The sequence below is a fragment of the Rhincodon typus genome, chromosome 10 (assembly GCF_021869965.1).
Source record: "Rhincodon typus isolate 14 chromosome 10, sRhiTyp1.1, whole genome shotgun sequence".
NCBI lineage: Eukaryota > Metazoa > Chordata > Chondrichthyes > Orectolobiformes > Rhincodontidae > Rhincodon > Rhincodon typus.
Window position 1 is genome coordinate 72569842 of NC_063341.1, and position 17650 is coordinate 72587491.

Consider the following 17650-nt stretch of genomic DNA (forward strand, 5'->3'; position numbering starts at 1 on the left):
TTTGGGGCAGGACCCTTCTTCAGAAAGACCCTTCTTCTGAAGAAGGGTCTCGAACTGAAACGCGACTTTCCTGCTCCTCTGATGCTGCCTGGCCTGCTGTGTTCCTCCAACTCCACGCTGTGTTCTCTGTCCTCTTGCATGATGTGTGGTTACCCTTGGATTAAACCACCACTGGTTGCCTGTCTCCAGTGAGAGAATAGGACAATGGCGACTTTACTTTTCAACTACCAATGATGCCAACGAGCTGAGTGATGATCCTCAATTGCAGCTGGGATTGAAACACATTAACGCAGTTGTCTGTTTCTCCGTCTCTCCGCTTTGGTGATCATGTTCCATTTTTGCTAGATGCAATGATGTTCTTACTTTGAACCAATTTTAGACTTCAATAGAATACAATCTTGAATGAAAGATGAATCATAACTAGTCTTATTAAAGGCTTAATTCAACATTAGGTAAAACAGCTCATAACCATTTATGAATTCCATCTTCCAAGCTGCCTGGCATTTGCATTTAGACACAATCAACCCAAATGATACATTGTCAGACAGTACCAGTCAAGGGAATATTCGTGACTAGGTGTTCAAGGTATTGTATGTTGAAACAGGAGTATGGCATTCAACCTCCTGAATCTGCTACGATATATTCAATTAAGTCATGGCCGACTTGGGCTTAATTCTATTTCTCCACCTTGCTCCTGTAAGCCTTTCTGAATGAAAATGTATTGATATGAGTTTCAGACTTCTCAACTGACAACTTCTCCCTCCAAATCTTCAATCTCAACACCTATCAAATCAATGTCATTTCACTTAATTATTTGAAACATCTTAGCCCATGTTTCCATTTGGAATTGGGAAAGCCTAATCTATGCCTTCTATAGCATGTACCACTTATCGCCTCACATCCCTTCCAACCCTTTCCCCTGCTGCTACTGTCCTTGTGGTTGGGGAACTTGGGGTCATTGACTGAGAATCAGGGGCAGAATGTTAGATGTTAGGAAGCACTTCTACACACAAGGTGTGGTGGATGTTTCCATAAATGGCAGTGAATTCTGAATCAGTTGTTAATTTTAAATCTGAAAGCTTTGTTAAGCAAAGGTTATTTAGGGATATAGGCCAAAGGGAGGTATGATGAGATAAGGCCACAGCTCGGCCATGATCCCACTCAACGGTCAAACAGGCTCGAAGGACTGAGTAGCCTATTCCTGTTCCCATGTTGTTAATCCCCATGTCCCTTAAATATGCATCCAGTATACACCGATGTACAGTCCACAGGAGCCATACAATAGTAATAGAAGTTAGTGTAAGATAATTGAAAATAAAACCTCTAAGCTCGTAAAGTTCTGAACTCAACTCACTCATTAATGCTGGACAAAATAACTACTCCAGTGCCAAAAGTGTTGTGATCCTTTAAGTTCTGAGGAAGGGTCAACGGACCCGAAACATTAACTCTGTTTTCTCCTCTACACATGCTGCCAGACCTGCTGAGCTTTTCCAGCAACTTTGTTTTTGTTGTGATCCTTTAAGTGATTGCTAACTTTGTAAACAAACAATCAATCATAATCTATTATTATGGATTCTTATAAAGATCAATAATTCCTTTTTCAATAGATGACCTGCTGAGGAGAAGCCATCATTACTGTTTAAAACCATTTAAAAATTTGGCATTCATAATGGGTAAAGCTATCACAATTTAATCGTCCAGCTACGTTACCTGAATCTAATGGAATACACCCATTCTATTTCAATCCAGGGTGATTGTTAATTAATAGAAAGAAGTAAGTGCTGAGATTTTTTTTTCAACTTACAAAGCTTTTTTTTATAATAACTGGAACTGTCAGTCTGTTTAAATCACAGCAAATAACATGATAGGATAAGCTGACAGGTTTTTTTTCATTTATTAATGCAGTATGACACTTTTGACAACTGGAAAAGCATTGTAATGTGTAACAACAATTATGCAATGCTGGTCAATGTAAAGCTCAAGTCATCTTTGCAGGAAACATCCCTTTGATGAATTGCTGCATTAAAAATACCTTGACATTACAGTACAACTAATGGTGATATTTGAAGATGTCAAAACATCTGATGCGTATATTTTACAAAGTTCCTGACTCCTCCACAGATTTTCTCCAGTGGTCATGGGCTCTCCAAGGAGGTGTAATTCCTTCACTGCAGCACAGACGTTCCCCCTTGTGGGACAGTCTCGAACAAGAGGGCATAGATATAGATTGAGACGAGGTAGGTTCAAAACTGAGATGAGGAGAAACTACTTCTCTCAGAGGGTTGTGAATCTGTGGAACTCACTGCCCCAGAGTGCAGTGGAGGCAGAATCAATCAACAAATTCAAGAAAGAAATCAATATGTTTCTGATGAAAGGTTGGATAAAAGGCTACGGGGAGCAGGCAGGAAAGTGGGATTGAGACCAGGATAAAATCAGTCATGTAGGAGCAAATTACCACTGATGCTGGAATCTGTGCTGGAAGCAACAAATGCTGGTGAGCACAGTAGGTCAGGCAGCATCCTCAGAGAGAAAGCAAGCTAATATTTCGAGTCGGGATGACTCTTCATCAGATCTGACAGAGGGGGCAGCATTTATGCTACAGCTGGGAGGGGGCAATAGAGGGGGTAGTGGTGGGGAGAAAGGGTGGTTATAATTCAGATTAAATGATCAGAATGTGAGAAGGGGAGAACAATGGTGTGTCTAACTACCAGACTGGAAAGAGCAGACAATCCCAATGTGGTGGGCGGAGGGGAGAGATGACACGGTGACAGAGAATGTAACAAGTAAAGTTAAAGAAAGGGAAGGAAGGGGAGTGGGTTCACTAAGCCCAGAAGGCTGTAAAGTGCCTGGCCTGAAGATGAGATGTTGTTCGTTCAGTTTGCGCTGGGATTCACTTGAAGCAATGCAGCATGCCAGGGACAGACAGGTGGGTATGTGAGCAGGACGCTGTGTTAAAATGACCAACTACAGGAAGGTTGGGGTCATGCTTGCACGCAAACCAGAGCTGGTCCTCAAAGCAGTCACTCAGTCTGTGTAATCAGCCATGATGATGTTAAATGGTGGAGCAGGCTTGAAGGGCTGAATTGCTTGCTCCTGCTCCTAACTTCTGGCTCTGTATGTAAAATAGGGAGTGCAGGAGAAAGTGTGATGTTCCTGTCGTCCTCACAATGGGAACCCCAACCTCAGGAGAGGGCGAGGGCATTTTGCACCAAAATCTTTGCCAATCCACCTCAATGCCAGAGATAAATGGTGTGGGGTCAGGAAGGCAGAGGAAAATAGTTTATCCTGTGGGAAATAAATCTATAGTCAGTATTTCACACCCTGAATCACATCTTCTTTGGGAGACAAAAATGTAGCCTCTCCATTGAATTGCCGTTTAATCTCTAGCGATATGAACCACTCTAAGTAACAACAGTCTAGCAACTGATGGGATGTTTCTACAACCACTGGGTTCAATTTTCATTGAGACATTTTGTTTGCCTTTTGGCTTTTGTGGCAAGCAAATTGGTGACCCTTGTTATGGACCAGACCAGACGCTTCAATATATTTTAAGAAGGTAGCTTGGATCCTAGCTTTTTCTTATTTTAAAGGTAGATGTGAAGTGCTGTGTTCCAGATGCAATGCGACTGGTTAAACTACTCAACGTTAAGCAAAACACAATTTATTTAAAAACTATAGTTCAAATGCAAACTTAACTTTTGGCAAATCATCGACATAGTACCTATTAATAACTAATTGTTCCAATACAGTCACATCCCATAAGCAGCCCCCATCCCCTTGGCAAAATGGCAAATTCAGGCATAGATTCTCACATGCAGTTCTCCAATCTAGGAGGAAAAAAAAATCGAGAAAATTCAGAGAATGTAGCAGTCAGGAGACATTCACCGAAACTTCCAACTCTTTTGAGGCCCCAAAGTCTTCTGCTTAAAACTAAACCTAAAATCTAAACCCAAAAACTAGAATGCCTGGTTTTCAACAGCTGGCCAGGCAACTAACATTGTTCCAACTTGAAAAAAAAAACCCAAGGCCTCACAAATTGTTCACATTTTAGAGATAGCTTGGCACATTTACAAGAGTGGAATGGTTCAAGAAGGCAGCTCACCATCACCTTCTCCATGGCAGCCAGGGATAGGCAGGGGCCACCAATAACCACATCGACTGAGTGAATTAAAATATAAGATGAACTTGTTGTCAAGGCTCCTCCAATGGCATCTTCTGAACTTGTGACCTCTAGAAGGACTAAGACATCAGTTGCACTGGAATACCACCTCCAAGTTCCTCCAAGTTTCCTTCCAAACTACACACCTTCCTGACTTGGAACTTTATCACCGTTCCATCACTGTTGCTGGGTCAAGACCTGGCACTCCCTTCCTAACAACACTGAGGGGGTACCCACATCCCACACACTGGTTCAAGAACAGAGGACACCACCAATACCCTCTCGAGAGCAATTAAGCCTGGGCATTGAATAGCATCCTTGTCCATCATGCCCATATCCCACAAATAACTTTAAAAAACAAACTCACTATGAGGTAACCAATGTTTCTGGCCATGAATTTCCACCATTACTGGTGTCTGCAAGAAACTTAGTGGCGCAGCCATCCAAACAGAACATGTGGCCTTGGAACTTTATCTGTTAGTTTGGACTGATGTGTCACATTATAGGCAGTGGCCTCCTCTATAGGAAACTAAGGGGAAAGTCTACATAAACTTGGAAACAATGGCGTTCTTACAAAACCATAAATCATCAGTTTGTACCAAGTAGTAAGAAATCAAACTTTAGACATTGCTTAAAGGAGTCTGTTATGGACCAGATCAAACCCCCTCAAAATATTCAGAAGACACTCCAGATCCTAACTTTTTCTTATTTTCGAGGTAAATGTAAGATGTTGCATTCCAGGTGCATTTTGATTGGTCAAGCCACTGGATTTAAAGCAAAACACAGTTTATTCATCCACTATCATTAAAATACAACAAAAGAAAGACAGAATTGGAATAACTTAACTCTACCGGAAAACTTAACAGAATAATAGATACAGTAACTACTATTAATTAATTGTTCCAATATAGCAACATCCCATGAACATACCCTTGGAAAAGGGCAAATCCAGAAAACAGGTTGTCTCACATGCACAGAAACAGAAGTTGCTGGAAAAGCTTAGCAGGTCTGGCAGTATCTGTGAAGAAAAATCAGAGTTAACGTTTCAGGTCTGATGACCCTTCTTCAGAACATGCTCAGCTTTTCACAACCCAGCAGTTTCTGCTGAAGGCTGAAAGTAAAAATCCTGATTCAGTGAGTAGAAGCTTGACCATACCCATTCAGGCTGCTTCTATTTTTCCAACATTTAAAAAAAAGCACCCAAGGCTTTATAACTTATTTAACTTCTTGTAGACTGTTCAGCATCTGTCCCCCAATCTCTAAAAGAAACCAGGATAAAACCACAGCATCGTCACAAGACCATAAGTTGAAATTATCATCTTGGCAACAGAGCTAGGACGCAAGAAACAGACTAGAAAACAGTCACTACTTTGTATAGAATGGTATCTTCTTCATAAAATGGTGTATCTTTTTCAAGTCTGTTTCTTGCGTCCTTGTTCTGATGAGTGTAAGATGAAAAATTTTGAGTTTTTAGTTCCTTTTCACAATGTTTAAGTTCTGTACTATTGTACCAAACATTCTATGACTGATGGACACAGCAGCAGCTGCAATGGGATTTGATAAAAGTTGGTGATTCATTTAATTTGAAGTTGGCAACATTTTTTTCAAAGGGTTTATGGCGTTAAAATATTCACTCTTAGCTTCTCTCCTCACAAATTTAGCTGATGCTGTTTCTGATATTTTCTGCTTTTATTTTAATACTAATACTCATTAGGGTGTAGACTGTAGTTCATTTTTCATTGTACCCTGTGATGATACTGTGTCTTTAAAAGGTGCATTTTTTTCTGGTTTTCTTTGAAGAAAGGTTCTGAGACAGAAGCAATGAGCTGTCTATTTGAATCCAACAAAGTAAACAATTTGTGAGATCTTGAGTTTTTTAAAAAAAAGTTGGAACAATAGAAGCAGTCTGGCGGGGTGGAATCAAATTCCTACAGAACGAGGATTTTTAGTTTTAACTTTTCAGTGACAGTTGCTGGGACCTTGAAGCTGGGTTTGGAAGCTGCAGTACATCTCTCCCTGCTATTCTCTCTCTCTCTCAGAGCTTTCTTTAGATGTTCTTTCCTCCTGGACTGAAGAATTGTCTGTATAACAATCTATTTTACTGAATTTTTCTTTGCCAAGGGTGTGTTCATGGGATGTTACTGTATTAGAACATTACTGTTTAGTAGTTAAATAATCTACTATTCTGTTAAGTTTTCCAATAGAGTTAACTTATTCTAATTTCTTCTTTATTTTGCTGTATTTTAACTACAGTGTATGAATGAAGTGTGGTTTACTCAACGTCAAGTAGTTTGACCTATCAAATTGCATCTTGTATGTAACACCTTACATTTATCTTTAAAAGAAGAAAAAGTTAGGGTCTAGACTATCTGAATGTATGTTTAAGCAGTTTGGTCTAGTCCAGATCAGCCCACCTAAGCATTATGAATGAATAATATAACCAAAACATTGGGAGCCTTCATGTCACAGACTCCTTTATGCCACAGAGGCAATGTTAGCAGAGAAGCTTCAAGTGCTGTGCCAGATCACCAGAAAGATGGCGGTGTTGCTGAATATTTTAATGGTTCTGAAGGAGTTAATGATCATGCTATAATGAGTGTTACCCATTCTGTTGAAGTCACACACAAATGCAATGAGTTCCACACTAGTCTTTTCAGAGAACAGATATATTCTGTGCTGTCCCTGAAAGTCCAATTAGTTATTCCAGACTATTAAGGGAGTTGTACTTATTGCTACCATATACTGTAATGAACTCATAGAATTCTTACAGTGTGAAGACAAGTCATTCAGCCCATCGAATCCACATTGACTCTCTGAAGACTCACACCAAACTTCCGACCCTATCACCATAACCCCACATTACTCAAAGCTAATCCATTAGCCTGCACATCCCTGCACACTATAGACAATTTAGCATGGCCAATCTGTCTAATCTGCCCATCTTTGGCCTGTGGGAGGAAACCAGAGCACCTGGCGGAAACTCACAGAGATACAGGGAGATCATGCAAACTCCACATAGACAGTCACCCGAGGGTGGAATCGAATCTGGGTCCCTGGTGCTGTGAGGCAGCAGTACTAACCATGATGTACCATGCCACCCCTAGTGATTGTGTCTCTCCCTCTCTCCCTCCCTCTCTCTCTCTCTCTCTCTCTCCCGTGGCGAAGTCTTGGATTCAGCACTGGTGAGAGAGAGAATCACTACAGTACTAGCCTAATGATGTTAATTAAGAGTAGTACCTCTTCTGTGAAGATTGTATAGTGGTGTATCCACTACCACTCACCATGAGACACTATAGACAAAGGATGGTCCCTGACCTGGGAGTGTTTGATGGGGACAGTGTTGAAGAACCTTTACTTTCAGTTTACTTTTAGTTCAAAACATGGAGGGAGCTCTACTCTGTATTTAACCCCATGCTGTTCCCGTCTTGGAGGAGTTTGATGGGGATGGTGTTGAAGGAACTTTATTTTTCATTTCCTCTCAGTTTTAAAAGAGTAAAGGAAACTTTACCTTCTGTTTAAAAGAGTAGAGGAGATTATGATTTGTATCTGATCTTGTGCTGTACCAATCTTGAGAGAGTTTGATGGGAACATTGTTGAGGGTGCTTTACATCCAGTTAAATGCGTAAAGACAGTTTTACTTTCAGGTTAAAAGAGTAGACAAAGGAGGACTGATAGCAGCAACCTATCTCCCAACACTCCTTCCCTAAACCACTTACAGGGAACAGCGGCAGGTACAATGGGATGCCCCCCAAGGTTATACTACAGGCACCAATAATAAAGTCACAATTTGCTCTGTCCAAACTTAGTGAAAGCAACATGGTCCCTCTGGGGAAGGCTTGGGTTTCATTAGGTCAAGTCCCTGCCTCTGAGCTAGAATCTCCTGGTTCAAGTCCCACTCCTGTATTTGTTGACCAAGAAAGGAGTGTTCATGATATGGTTCAAAAATGTTGCTAGTCAGCCTATTGATTCTTCCAAAACTGCCCACCATTGCCCATGGAGATATAAAACAAATGGACAGACAAGGAAGACCAAAATGTTGGTCCATGGTAGGCTGTAGCTCTCTGTAGGACCATGAATGAAGTGTTTCTGATTTGACAAGGCACTGCCTTGAGAATTGAATCAGTTTTGTGGAGTTAAAACCGTTCCAATGCATATACATGTACTTCCTGTCTGCAAGGGCCCTGTGTATGAAAATGTTTAGCTTCGAGTACGCACAAGTGCACCACAACGAGAGCCTAACAGATAGCCCTAAATTGTCAGTGTAACTCTTCACACACTCACGACTAGCTGGCAAATGTTGTCGAACTGCAGAATCACATTTAATTTTAGACACAATGTTGACATCGATGATTTTCTTTCTTCGCTGCCTGCTGAACCTGCATGCTTACTTCCAGTGACTGAAGTGGCACGGTGGCTCAGTGGTTAGCTACTGCTGTCTCACAGAGCTAAGGACCTGGGTTCAATTCCACCCTCAGGTGACTATCTGTGTGGAGCTTGTAACATTCTCCCTGTGTCTGTGCGGGTTTGCTCTGGTCTCCTCACACAGTCCAAAGATGTGCAGGCTAGGTGGATTGGTCATGCTAAATTGCCTGAGGTGTCCAAGGATGTGTAGTTTAGGTGGGTTATAGGGGGATGGGTCTGGTTGGGATGCTCTGAGGATCAGTGTGCACATGTTCAGCCAAAGGACTTGTTCCCACACTGTAGGGATTCTATGAGAATGCTTTGTGCTGGTGGTTAATCTCGGCTCTTATCTTTATATTCTATGTCGTGGTTTATTTTCTGTGTTTTAAGATGGTGCCAGAGAGTGGTGACGTTACACAACACTTTTCATTGTATTGTTAATAAATACATGTAACAAGTACAAGTGACAATAAATAAATCAAGGGGGAGGTGATGGCCTGGTGGTATTATCGCTGGACTGTTAATCCAGAGACCCAGATAACACCCTGGGGACCTGAGGTTCAAATTCCCACAACAGCAGGTGGTGGCATTTGAATTTAATAAATATCTGGAATTATGAGTCTAATGATGACCACAGATCCATTGTCGATTGTCAGGAAAACCCCATCTGGTTCATTAATGTCTTTTAGGGAAGGAAACTGTCATCCTTCCCTTACCTGGTCTGGCCTACATGTGACTCCTGGCCCACAGCAACGTGGTTGACTCTTTAACTGCCCTCTGAGCAATTAGGGATGGACAATAAATGCTGGTCTAGCCAGTGATGCCCTCATCTTGTGGATGAATAAAGGAAATCAAATCAAATCAAATCAAAATGATGGTTTCCACTGTAGGTGAGCTGAGGCAGGGCTGAAAGCAGCTAATGGGGTTATGAAGATGGAAATAAGTGTTGTTACAAGGCTGGAAGATCCCTTCAAGGTCAACTGTGATAATAAGGTGCAAAAGTATTTGATTTACTCACAAATGGGGCTGCCCTGCATAGATGCAATATCATTGGGTTAGTAACTCAGAAACCCAGGCTAATGCTCTGCGGCACTTGGGTTTGAATTCCACCATGACAGAAATTCAAATTCAGTAAAAATCTAGAATTACAATGATGGGCTAATGGTGATGATGTAACAGTTGTCAATTACACTTAAAGGACATCTAGTTCACTAATACCCTTTAGGGAAGGAAATCTGCCACCCTTACCTGGTCTGATCTGTCTGTGACTCCAGACCCACAGCAATGTGGTTGACTCTTAAATGAAAACCGAAAGAACTGCGGATGCTGTAAATCAGGAACAAACACAGAAGTTGCTGGAAAAGCTCAGCTGGTCTGGCAGCATCCGTGAAGAAAAACTCAGAGTTAACATTTTGGTCCGGTGACCCTTCCTCAGTCTTAGTACCTTCCCAGCTGGAAGAAATTTCTGTTTGTACAATGATGGTGGAAGAATTGAGAATAAAGAGAGGTGGTACTGAGCATTGTTACAATATGAGTAGGCTAACACTTCTTCTGGCATGATGCTATGGAGAGGCAGCATTTTAATGAGCAATTGGGGACTGTCAAAGATATGAGGAAACAGTATTGGAAGAAGAAGAGAAACCATTGTAGGCGTTACTCCCATTAGAGAGAGATAAGAACTCACTAGGTGAGTAAGATCCCATCCAGCTGGATAGCAAAGGAGAGGCATTGAAAGAAGCTGCTGTGCGAGACGTTATGAAAGGCTACAGGCAGGTCAAGAGAGATGAGGGGATAGTTTCCTTCTGACACTGTCACAAAGGATATCAAGTATGACTTTGTCAGTGTAGTTGCAAGCATAGACATTGGTTGAAAGGTCTCAAACATCAGAGTTCTGAAAAAACATTTGGGAGGTGCCAAATATTCACGTACGTTGATGATGAAAGGGTTGGAGATGGGGGTGATATTTTGCAAGATTTATGGGGGCAAGCATGCTTGTTTTGTGACAAGGGGAGATGCCTAATACGTATAATCTCAGTTCTTGCAGTTTGTAAATCTCCTTTCTGTTTGGATCTTCACCTCTGCTGGCGTTCCCTCTTCACAGCACAGAAACCAGAGCGGTGCACAGTAGTACAGCCATAAGGCTCCGAATTGTTTGTCATGTTTTGATGAAACCATGAGATTGCATCTTTGCCTGGAAGGCATTGACTTTCTCAGAGTACTGTACTCACTGCTTAAATTCCTGTCAGATACACGAGAAAGTATCCTGCCACAGTTGTCAAAGAGTTAACGACCTTGACACTTACAACTTATATTACAATATCTCTGAATCTTTCCATTTTAATCATTTACTGACGGAAGGTAGCAGGGTAGCTGCAGGGCAGCTCTTGTATCAGGAATTAGATAGAGCAGCATGTGACAATGTAAAAGATATTGTACGGAAATTTTCACATTGCTGAACAGCAGAAAGCATTGCCTGAAGAATATGTCTCGGTCACATGCGCATGCAGTCTGGATTTAATCACTCATTTGACTCTTCTTACAGATACAGAATTTTTTAATGGTATATCATTAGTTATTTATTTATTAAAATGTTTGCGCTAAGAATTATTCTACATTTTAATTGCTTTGTTTTCTTATTTTTAAACAAAAGAGAGCATTTGCCATCAGATTGTATGACTAGAAATTGTTTCTTTGACTAAAATGTGGTTTCTCCTTCAATGATTTCCCACATTTAACCAGAATTAGTTAACTCATTTGAGGTAATTGGAAAAAGCACTAGAGGTGAAATGAGAAATATTATTTGTTTGTTTATACAATGAGTTGTAACAATGAGAATGCACTGTCTGAAACATTGGTGCAAACAGATTGAATCATTTTATTTTTCACATCCCAAAGTGCTCTAACACACAACTGAGCGTTTTTCCCTCGCCTTTACAAAATGATCTGTGATGCTTTTCATTCATTTCACCAGCAAATCACCCATGTTTTCCAACTGATTAATTTATGTACTTAGCCCATTAAGGGCAATGCAGAGCACCAAGGGTGAGGGAGAGAGGGAGGGCGAAACCAAAATGGAGTTGGATGGGATGAGATAAAATCCTCCTATGCAGCCCACCTCTCTCTCTCAAGGCATTAAGAGACACTTAATGTGTGCTCCTTTTCCAAGGGCACATGGGCTACGGAAGAGGGGCAGACAGTTAGTAACTGTAATCCCTTCCACTGCCCACTGCCTGGACCTGTTAATGGCCGACTTGGGCAGACCAACCTTTGACCCTTGTGCACCAAAATGCCCAAAAGTCAGGAGCATGGCGCTGACATGCAATCAAAAGCAAAGCAAAAGGTTCCTCAAATAATTAAAAAGGTGTTGCAATTGTCCCCATCAAATAGGTATATGATCCACAGACTCCATTGCACCACAGAATGAACTATTAAGCTGGGAACTGATTAGCTAACATGGTTCAAAAGGGAATTACAAAAAAAATACCTTAACCAGAAACGTTTGTGGGGCTGTGGAGTAATGATTTGATTTGATTTATTATTGTCACATGTACCTCGGTACAGTAAAAAGTTTTGTTTTGCATGCAGTACTGGCAGCTCATACGGTACAAAGTGCGTAGGATAATAGAACAGAGTGAGGAATACAATGTTACGGCTGCACAGAAGGTGCACAGACAGCGAGATCCAACAATTAAGTTTAAAATTTGAGTGGTCCATTCAGAAGTTTTATAACCGTAGAAAAGAAACTGTTCTTCAATCTGGTGGTATGTGTGTTTAAGCGTTGGTGGGGTGATGGAATTAATGGAATCGCTCTTTCAGAGATTAAGCACAAAGAGTTGATTGGCATCTTTCCTGATGATTATAGCATCAGTTCTAGATTTAATCTTGATTGTTAACTGAAAAACAATTCCTGTTCAGCAATGTTTCGTTTTGTGAGACGTTTGACTTATTAATTCACTGAAGAAAATATTCAAATGCAGAGAGAGCCAAAATATATTTTAAACGAACAGAGGGTTTTATTTCAAAAGACAGTCTTTGTTTGACACTTTCCTAAGCCTTAGTTTATATATTGAGAGGAAAAAAATGTTGTCAATATTCTTCCTATTTTATTTCCTCAGTGACTTTTGATTTAAACAGGATGCACAGTTACAAATCTGTTGACACAATGTTGTGAAATAAAATCAGAAAGTGCTGGAGAAACTAAGCTGCTCTGGCAGAATGAATAAAAAGAATTATATCAGACCCAAAATGTTAACTCTTGAAGCCTTAACTGTGTTTCTTGCTCCACAGATGCTGCCTCTTCAGGGTCCTAGTGTTCAGTACACTGGGTCCTGTGCGTTTGTCCATCAATTTGACATGGACTCTGCTCACCCTGGGCATTTGGGGTTATGCCAGTCATTTTCAATTGTATTTCATGGCTAGAGAAGGGAAGTCCTTGGCTCTATGATGCAGGGAACCCTGCTCGTGAGCGGGCACCATCAGTACTGTACTCTGCATGGTCACCAGTTACTCCCCCACCCAATCAATGATCCCCCCTGCCTTCCACCTCAACAGCCTATTTCCATCCATACCCACCGTGTGGACACCCATTGCATTCACTGTGCATCCTTAGAGGTCTACAGCACAGAAAAGGGCCTTTTGGTCTAACGAGTCCACGCTGGTTGGAAACAACCCCCTAATTATTCTAATCCTATTTTCTAGCAGTTGGCCAATTGCCTTGTAGCATCAGACGAGCAGGAAAGTTGACGTTTCGGGTCAGGACCCTTCTTCTGAAGAAGGTCCCCAACGCGAAACGTCAGCTTTCCTGCTCCTCTGATGTTGCCCGGCCTGCTGTGTTCCTCCAGCTCCACACTTTGTTACCTCTGACTCCAGCATCTGCAGTTCTTACTATCTCTGGCCCATTGCCTTGTATGCCTTGGTATTACAAGTACATATCTAAATACTTTTTCAATGTTGCGAGTGTTTCTGCCTCTACCATTCTTACAGGCACTGAGTTCCAAACTCCCAACACCCTCTGGGTGATAAAGATTTTCCTCACATCCCTTCTAAACCCTCAGTCCCTTATTTTAAATTTTTGCCCCTGGTCAATGATCCCTTCATCATTTGGGAAAGTTCCTTCCTGTTTATCCTGTCTATGCCCCTCATAATTTTATCTATTTCAATCATGGTCCCCTCAGCCTAAAGTCTGTCCAATCTCTCTTTATAACTGAAGCTCTCTAGCCCAGGTAACATTTTCCCTGTCACCTGATATTACACATTAATGTTTCTGGCCCTGTTCCTCTATGCTCCCACTTTGGAGGCTACTTTGGTGGTCTCTGCTAATAAACACTCCTCCCATAACTGACAAGCCCACTGACGCTGTTCCTTCTACTGCCTTGAGTTTCCCCACCACCGTCCTTAACCCAACTTCTACACATCCCTCTGTTTTCCCCCAACAAATGTGCCTGCCCCACCCCTTCTGGCAGTGATCCCATCACTGCCCCTACAGGTATGCCTTGATCCTCCCTCGGGAATCCGTGCACTGACCTCAGGACTGGATTAGCCCCAAACTTCTGAACAACTTTAACAAGTAACCTCTAGACATGAGTGACCAGACCCTTGACCTCTGTGTTTGAAGCTCCTTGATGGATGATATGTGATTCCGCTGATTTGTGACAGCCTTTGAGAACTGACAAGGGACTTGGAAATCTTGGTTCCAGACTCTCTCAATCTTAACCCACAGTTTCAGTTGGCAAATGCAATGTTGGCATTCATTTCAAGAGGACTAGAATATAAGGGCAGAGATGTATTGCTGAGGCTGTATATGGGTCTGGTCAGGCCACGTTTGGAATATTGTGAGCAGTTTTGTGCCCAGTACCTAAGGAAGTTTCCACTAGCATTGGAGGGGGTTCACACAAATGATCCTGGGTTTGAGGGGCTTGTCATATGAGGGGTGGTTGAGAACGCTGGATCTATACTTGATGGAGTTTTGAAGGACGAAATGGAACTGATTGAAACTTACAGGATACTGAGGTGCCTGGATAGACTGAACGTGGAGAAGATACTTCCTCCGGTGGGGAGACTAAGACCCGAGGGCACAGCCTCAGACTGAAGGGATGACCCTTTAGAACTGAGATGAGGACGAATTTCTTCAGCCAGAGGGTGGTTAATCTGTGAAACTCACTGCCACAGAGGGCTGCGGAGGACAAGTCATTAATGTTTTAAGACAGAGATAAATAAGTTCTTGATTTGTCAGGGGATAAAGGGTTAGAGGGAGAAGGTAAAAGGGTTCTCTTGTGGCACAGTGGTCTTGTCCCTACCTTTGGAATAGTAGGATCTATCTTCCACAAAGAGAGCTGCACAGTGGCTCAGTGGTTAGCCAGGGACCCAGGTTCAATTCCACCCTCAGGCAACTGTCTGTGTGGAGTTTGCACTTCTCCCCGTGTCTGCATGGGTTTCCTCCAGGTACTCTGGTTTCCTCCCACAGTCCAAAGATGTGCAGGGTCACTGGACCCAAAACATTAATTATCTCTGATTTCTCTTCACAGATGCTGCCAGACCTGCTGAGCTTTTCCAGAAACTTCTGTTTTTGTGGTAAAGATGTGCAGTTTAGTTGGACTGGCTATACTAAATTGTGCATGGTATCCAGGGATCTGCAGGTTAAGTAGATTAGCCATGAGAAATTCAGGGTTACAGGGATGAAGTGGATCTGCGTGGAATGGTCTTCAGAGAGTCAGTGTGGACTTGATGGGCCAAATGGCCTGCTTCCACGTTGTAGGGATTCTATGATTCTATGAAATGTAGAAGATCCTGAGTGGACTAGACAGGTCGATGCAGTCAAACCTTTATTTCGGGGACTCAGTTTAGAAACATCAAAAATAGGTGCAGAACTGAGCTATTCAGCCCTTTGAGCTTGCTCTGTTGATCATCCAACTCAGTAATCTGTTCCTGCTTTCTCCCCATCTCCTTTGATCCCTTTAGCCCTAATAACTATGTCTACATCAATTTTTTTTTTGAAAATAGTCATTGTTTTGGCCTCAACCATTTTCTGGGACAGAGAAATCCACAGGCTCACTACTCTCTGGTTGAACAGATTCATCTCAGTCCTAAACATAGAAAATATGGCCTACCCTGTGCCCTTCAACTCTGATCCTGGTTCTTGACTCCACGGTTATCAAGAACACACTTCCTGGGCTTACCCTGTCTAGTCCTGTTACAATTTTATTGGTTTCTATGAGATCCTCCTTCATTATTCTAAACTCCAGTGAATGTAGTCCTAACCAATCCAGTCCCTCCTCATGTGTCACTCCTGCCATCCCGGGAATCAGTCTGGTAAACTTTTACTGCACTCTGTCCGTACCTTTAACATCCTCCTTCAGACAAGGAGACCAAAACAGCACACAATACTCCAGGCATGGTCTCACCAATGCCCTATACAATTGCAGCAAGACATCCCTGCCCCTGTACTCAAATCATCTTGTTACAAGCATTAACATGCCATTTGACTTCTTCATTGCCTCCTGTTTTACAAATGAAGCATCTTTCATTTAACATGGAGACAAGAAGTATTTTACTTTCTGTCAAAGTGTCATTCATTGTTGAAATTCTCTTTCCCAGAAAGGCATGGAAGTAGGGTCATCGAATATTTTTAAGGTTGAATTAGATAGATTCTTGACTGTTGAGGGAGTAAAAGGGTAGGGGGAATAGGCAGTACATAGAGTTCAAAGTCAGATCAACATGATCTTATCAAATGACAGAACAGATATAAGAGGCCAAATGGTCTACCTCTGCTACTAATTTCACTAATATTTCCTCTAATATCATCAATCATATTAATCCAAAGACCCAGGTCATATCTGGGTTCAAATCCTGCAAATGGTGGAATTTGAAGTCAATTTTTAAAAGTCTGGAATTAAGAGTCGAATGACGACTGTGAAACCATTGTCGATTGTCAGAAAAGCCCATTTGGTTCACTAATGTCCTTTAGGGAAGGAAACTGCTATCCTTAGCTGGTCTGGCCTACATGTGACTCCAGACCCACAGTGATGTGGTCGACTCTTATCAACTCTCTGGGCAATAACTGCTGGGCCCAGCCAATAATGGCCGCATCTCATGGATTAAAATAAATGAGCGTGTTCCTATGTTGAAAGTGGAGTTGCAGGCAATGAAGAAAGCATTTGGTATATTTGCCTTTATTAGTCAGTGCATCGAGTATAGGAGTTGAGAGGTCATGTTGTGGCTTCACAGGACATTGGTTCGACCACTTTTGGAATACTGCATTCAATTCCTCTTTCCCTGCTATTCGAAAGATGTCGTTAAATTTGAAAAGGTACAGAAAAGATTTACGAGGATGTTGCCAGGGTCGAAGGGTTTGAGCTACAGGGAGAGGCTGAATAGGCTGAGGCTATTTTCTTTGGAGGCTGAAGAGTAACCTTATAGAGCCGACCTTTAGAGTCAAGGTTTTTTCCCCAGGGTAGGGGAGTACAAAACTAGAAGGCATAGGTTTAAGGTAAGAGAGGAAAGATTTAAAAGGGACCCAAGGGGCAACTTTCTCACGCAGAGGGTGGTGCGTGTATGGAATGAGCTGCCAGAGGAAGTTGTGGAGACTGGTACAATAACAATATTTAAAAGGCATCTGGATGGTTATATGAATAGGAAGGGTTTAGAGAGATGAGGGCCAAATTCTGGCAAATGGGACTAGTTTAATTTAGGATAACTGGTTGACATGGATGAGTTGGACTGAAGGGTCTGTTTCCACGCTGTACATCTCTATGACTCTATGTTGATGGTATGGGAGACGTTGGCCCCTTCAAACTGTTTTAGCTGCTTACATCCTGTACAAATGAATGCACGGTAAATTCACAATATCAGGAAAGTGACCATCTGAGAGTGCCAAGCACAATACTTTCTAGGTTATGTGCTGGAACACACACGTATGACATGTGGGGAAGATTAGTCAGAGGTAGAGAAGGTTATTTTACTTGTGGAAGAAACCAAAACCAGCACCTGTTGAAATAAGAAATAGTAGAAACTGCCGATGCTGGAGATTCTGAGATAACAAGGTGTGGAGCTGGATGAACATAGCAGGCCAGACAGCATCAGAGGAACAGGAAA